The sequence below is a fragment of the Myripristis murdjan genome, chromosome 17 (genome assembly GCF_902150065.1).
Source record: "Myripristis murdjan chromosome 17, fMyrMur1.1, whole genome shotgun sequence".
NCBI classification, from domain to species: Eukaryota; Metazoa; Chordata; class Actinopteri; order Holocentriformes; family Holocentridae; genus Myripristis; species Myripristis murdjan.
This window is the reverse complement of record NC_043996.1, coordinates 5,253,662-5,259,661: the sequence shown is the minus strand read 5'-3', so window position 1 is coordinate 5,259,661 and position 6,000 is coordinate 5,253,662.

The window sequence follows — 6,000 nt, the reverse complement described above, 5'->3', positions numbered from 1 at the left end:
TAAGGATTTTGTTTTTAAGAAAGAGTGGAGTCTAAAAACTATGGTTCAACAGGTTTGTGCTTACAATGGCGTTTTTGCGGACGGTTCAAAGTGTCTACCGACTCATGCGGAAGGGGCAGGTTGACACAGGGACGATTCTCAGCCCCTCAGTGCTCACCAAATACAGATGGTATAATGAATGGAAGCTTACAGGAATGGAAGCCGGGAAAAAAGAGGGAGAGATGCAATGAGACGTTGCTCATCCGAACTGAGACAGTGAGCAGAGCGGAGTGAAAAGAGAGTGCGAGCTGGAATTAGAGGGAGAGATAATGGGACAGGGAGGAAGAAAGAGATGGAGAGCGGCAATCAAGGCACAGTGAAAGAACATGAGGAGGATACAGTGAATGGGCAGAGAGTGGGCTGAGCTGAGAGAGAGCTGTTTACCACGGAGAGGAAGGCAGCGAGTGAGAAACACAAGAGAGATAGATAATCGACGTGGGTGAGAAGGAATGAGAAAAGGGGTAGGGGGGTTGGGAGGGTTGAGAGCGAAACAGATGGCGACGGAGCGCGCAACGGGCAGAGAATAAGATACAGGTAAGCGGTGGACGGGCGTCGCAAGGGGGAGGGAGTTAAAACAAAACAAAAAAAATTAGCAAACAAGAGAGGGAGTGATCCTGGGCACAGTCCTTAAGACAGAGGACAGCCAGGACGGATGTGACCCTGGCAGGGGCTGCAGAGGGCATTGGACAGGACAAGTGCCGGGACGGGGGACATTAACAAAGCGTGAAATTAAAGCTGCCATGCGGCAGGGACCCTGGGTCCTGCCTCAACCCACCATCATCATCACCCCTCTGAGGCCTGATGGTGGGAAGCGGCGGGGGAGGGGCGGGGCGTCGAGGGGTAATAGAGCCTGCTGTATTACTTGCTGTAATGATGTGTGGAGGAAGGACAGAGAGGAGGGGAGATTATAAAAAGGGGGCTCTAATCACAGCACCGTGACAGCATAGCTCTATCTGGTACAACAGGCAGTGAGGTTGACACACACACAGGTGGAGTGAGCACTGACAGCACTTCTGGGTTGACACTCTGTGTATGTGTGTGTGTGTGTGTGCGCCGGTCTCAACCACACTGTACACACTCTCTTTCACTGTCCCACACCTGTATATCTGTTTTTACAAGTGGACTTGAGCTGACAGGATGAGCTGACATCCTGGTAAACACACTATTCAGCATTCCGATTTATAGCTGACAGTGTGACATGAAACGGCAGTGCACATAACAACTGGTTCCCACTGCACTTGTCACTTGAGTTTCCAGTGTGGCTCCACAAATAATTGGATGAGCCTGAACTGAAACGAGAATCTTCTGCAAGTCCTAGCATTTCTTTTCATTGCAACTGCTCCTGGTACACACACACACACACAAACACACACCATAACCGCATCTGTGAAGGAGCAAACCAATTACTATAATAATAGATTGAAGCCATTTAAATCATCTTACTGCAGCCCTGACACCTAGTGAGTTAAAAAGCGTAACATAATCATGCCAAATCAGACTTTTTCATGCCTTTTGTGTCACTAAATAGGTGAACGCAACCTTGGAGATCCTTTAGATCTGCGTTCATGGAACACAAAAAAGAAGAAGAAATCCTGAAAGACTGCAAAACCCGGGTGTCATGCTAACCATCGTACGTCCGGGCGCTTGTGTTCAAACCACTTGAAAAAGGCATGGCAACAATAGCCACTGAATTCAGTGTCTAGTCTTAAACCCTTGTGTCTGCAGTCACAGCGGAAACAGAAACTCATGTTCCACCATCTCCTTTACGTAGATCTCAGTTGATTTCCTCCTCTGAACCTCCTTGAACTAGCCCTTATCTGCGACGCGCTCTGTCCCGAGCTGTGTTAGACGAGGGGCTGGACTGAAGGACAGCGCTACATTTTGCTCATGCACTTGTCACTGTCAGCAGAGCATCGGACTCCGGCAGTAATGGCGTCCAGTTAATAACCCTGGTGTGAGGTCTAGTGACGGGGCATCATCAGCCTGCTCTGAGCTGCTGTCAGGAACCATTTACCACAGGCAGCCGCTCGCCTAATGGAACATCTGAGTCAATAAAAACAATCATCACCGCCAATCCTACTGAAAGCAAGGAAATCATTTTAGCTGGTCAAGGAAAACATGCCCATGGAGCTCAAATCTATCTGTCCAGAGAGCAGCTTGATGTGCACTCAGACAGATAACCTATTACAGCCTTTTGTATTTGTTTTGTGGGAATACATTGACGATCGCAGCAGGGGTTGCTTTGCGGCTTGCACAATCCACTCCAACAATGCGAAGGCAACCGCAGCCTCGCAATGAACTGGCTAGTCTTTGAACTTGCAGATCCGGCAGTTTGATCTCTCTCGGTGGGCTTGGGCGGTGTTTGGTGAGAAAAAGAAATCTATGTCTCTGGCTGTGTTGGATGGAGTACAGACATTATTAACAACCATGTTTTTACTCCCTCCCCGACTTAATGAACTGTTCTCAGCATCCACTCAATACCTCCTCAATGAGGACCTCCATCGTGTCTCTGAAAGGTCAATAGCCGGACAGTGTGTCTTTGAGTGGCTCTCTGCCTTTCTCCAAGACTCATAATGGTGTTCTATGGAGAGGCCAACACGACATTCCCAAGAGATTGCTCAGAGATATCCGCCCATGATACCTAATCCGGGCCCATTAGCGCTCCTTCCAGCCATGAAAGAGCGCAGCTCCCTTGCATCTGAGGAATTAAAAATTAACCAGCTAATATCCATTTGTCTGATGGCTTGCTGTGCGTGGTTGAAACAGCAGATTCCCCCAGCGGTGGTCTGTAAGGGATGACTTGTGGAACCCAATCTGCTGGGGGAAATGCTGACAGCAGTGGCAGGAAGATGCAGAGGGAGGATTCCTGTCCATCACATCCATCATGACTGCCTCGTTTCTGTAACTGCTGGCTACAGAGACATCACCCCCCTCCATAAAATCTAAGGTCTATACCTGAGCTGTCATGTACCACACATTACTATGTGCTGTATCCGGGCAACACTACATCATGACCTTGCTGTTACTGTCCTTACTTGTGCAATATGTGCTCCACTGTGTTAGCTATAGATGAGGCAGAGTGCTGAGGCAGACCATGCAACATAATATGCATGTTTGTATTCAACATTTCGTGAATAATTACTGCGTCATTACAGAAGAGGGGACGTTTGGTTTGCTAGGCAGTGTAGCTATAGCGAAAGGGACACTATAGAGTGTCACTATCATGCACGCTGTTCCTTTCCTGCCAAAGCAGCGTGAAAAACTCAGCACAATCCTCCACATTGCAGAATATAAAACAATTTGTGCTGTGTCGCCTCCTATTCCTTCTTAGATCCTTGTGCTCAAGGGCCTCGCCAACCTGCTGGCAACCATGCATCTCTCCTCTATTGCTGAGTGGCTAACTACTCTAACCGCAAAAAAACAAAGAAGAGGAGGATTTTCCTCCCATCACAGGCTTGTTTCTATGCCCCCATCCCTCTGCTGGAATTTTCTGCCTTTGATTTCTTTTTTTTTTTTTTTTTTCAATAACCAAGGGCTCTTTTCAGTGTTGCCAGCTCAATGAGAGCTTATGTGTCCTTCATCCAATTCCAACCCACCACTCTCTCTTGCCATTGCTCTCTCTTTCTCTCATTTCTCTCTGCATTCTCCCTTTTAAATATATCTTCCGTGAAAATGCCTATGTGTTTCCTGTGGCTGCAGTCTTTGAAGGAGAGGAGCATTTCTGAAGTATCTTTTCCACCCCTTGAGAGGTACACTTCTGATAGCACAATGATGTTCCACTGAATACATCATGTCCACATTTTACCCATAAAAATAATTCATATTGTGTGTAATATTTGACAAGTACTGTATGTCTTTATTTGCGGGCCTCAACAACTGGTAAAGCTAGAAAATAGAAGAGAACTTCAGTGTGTGGTATCACTGACAGATAGAACTAAGAGCTCATCCTCTTACAATAAATTGCAAATCGACTTTGTGGACTGACTGAATGCTTGAGCTTTCACATAAAATATGCCTTATTATTATGTGTGTGTTTTTACTGGTTAATGTTCTTCATCTAAAAATGTACCCATACCACCTTAATAGCACCATGGATGCTGTCGCTGTATTTCTCGTTTAGTCAGTGAAGAGGCTCCGGGATTCATCTTTGAAGAACATCATTAAAAAGTCTTGGTTTTCCTGTTTCTAGCACTGAAAGAGATAATCTTGTTTGAAAATATAGACTGAGCTGCCCAAGGTTATAGGAGTAAGTGATAGGAATTCATGTTAAGGTAGATTTTTTTCTACTTATAGCAACAGTAAAAGCCAACATTAGATTGTGTTGAATCTGCAATCTGTATAGCTTCATACAAATAAAAACAAGACTTATACTAGAAAAAGATACAAGGAAAGCACTGTGCTTTTATTATTTATTTCAGTAAGCACTGAATAAGTCCCTTTTTGCCCATTTATGTGGCATATCTCCTGCATTAACACTGCAGTCACTCCACCCCCCCCCCCCTGAATTTTAAAGTGAAATCACATTACCACCCTATCACACTAGAAACTCTTAATGACACAAGCAACTCGCTGTGAGCTGTATAACTTTATTTTTGCAAATGAAACAAGGTGCAGCAGTACTTTACCGATCATGAAGTGAAAAGTGGGACTTCCACATTTTCCCATATTTATCATCTTGGATTTGTAAATCTTTCTTGATGGAGTCCGTGTTAGTCTGTCTCCCCACTGAGACGGTACTCTGTGACTGCGACTGCTGGCATGTTGGACTGCATGTTGGTTAATGGTACAACGAGCGCTGTGTATTCTCATCATTAACTTCCATTAACTGCTTTCCTGCCTCATTGAGTCCCATGTTAGTTGTGTGTATGCGTTAAAGGATGTAAGTATCCTGCCCTGTGCTTTGTATCAAGTACAGGGCAGTGAAGCACATGTAAGATTCATTTTATTTAGGGAAAGGAAACTAGATAATAATGTGGCAGACAGCTCAGAGGGGTCCAGTGCAGTGGGACATCGACTATCCAAGCCCCATGGAGTTATTTTGGATAGCTGAAATTTTGGATAATTGAAACATTAATAAAAATCCACCAAAGCTTTTTGGGGAAAAAATTGTCTCAGGAAATGTATTATAAATGTGTGTAATTTGTACCACTTCTGTGGTACAAACATAACAAATATGTACGTCTGGCAGTAATATTAGTTGTCTGCAAACATTCTGGGACAACAGCAGGATCAAAGAAACCAGTTATTGTGGCTGCGGTGCATGCACACACGCACGCACGCACACATGCAGGAACAAACTGACCAATGAATAATAGACTCATTTACTGGAGGACAAATAGCCTTTAAACCACCACAAACATTAGGCCCTACATAACAAATATATAGGCCTGTCAGTAAAACAGCAGTTGTTTGTAAGCACTTCATGACAATATAAAATCACTTGTGGCGGCAGTGCACGCACACACACAGGAACAAACTAATCAATGAATAATAAACTGATTTACTGGAGAACAATACTGTAACAACAACAGAATTAGACCAGTAGGCTACCGGAGGGTAGTGTGCAATTTATTGCGGGAAGGGAAAAAAAAAAATAAAGGAAATGGCCGTGGGGTTGGATAATCGAGGTCCACAGTGTACCATTTTCTCTATGAATTTCAAATGGAACAGTAATTATAAGGTTAAAATGCAATCATCTTTAAGTGTAGACTAGTTTCATCTCAATACAGAATAGTCAGATAGACCATCTGGTGCAAAGTGTCCTCAAGGTATCAAAAGGATCTATGCAGACAATGTTTATAAATTGTCATTTTAATATGATTGAAACACTCAGTCACTATATGGGACTATGAAAATATTAGTATTGTATTTCTTTTGCAGTCGGCAACATTTTGTTTTTACTTTCAGTATATCCACTATATTATATTTGTAGCTATGGGCTCTAGTCTATTCTAAATGACT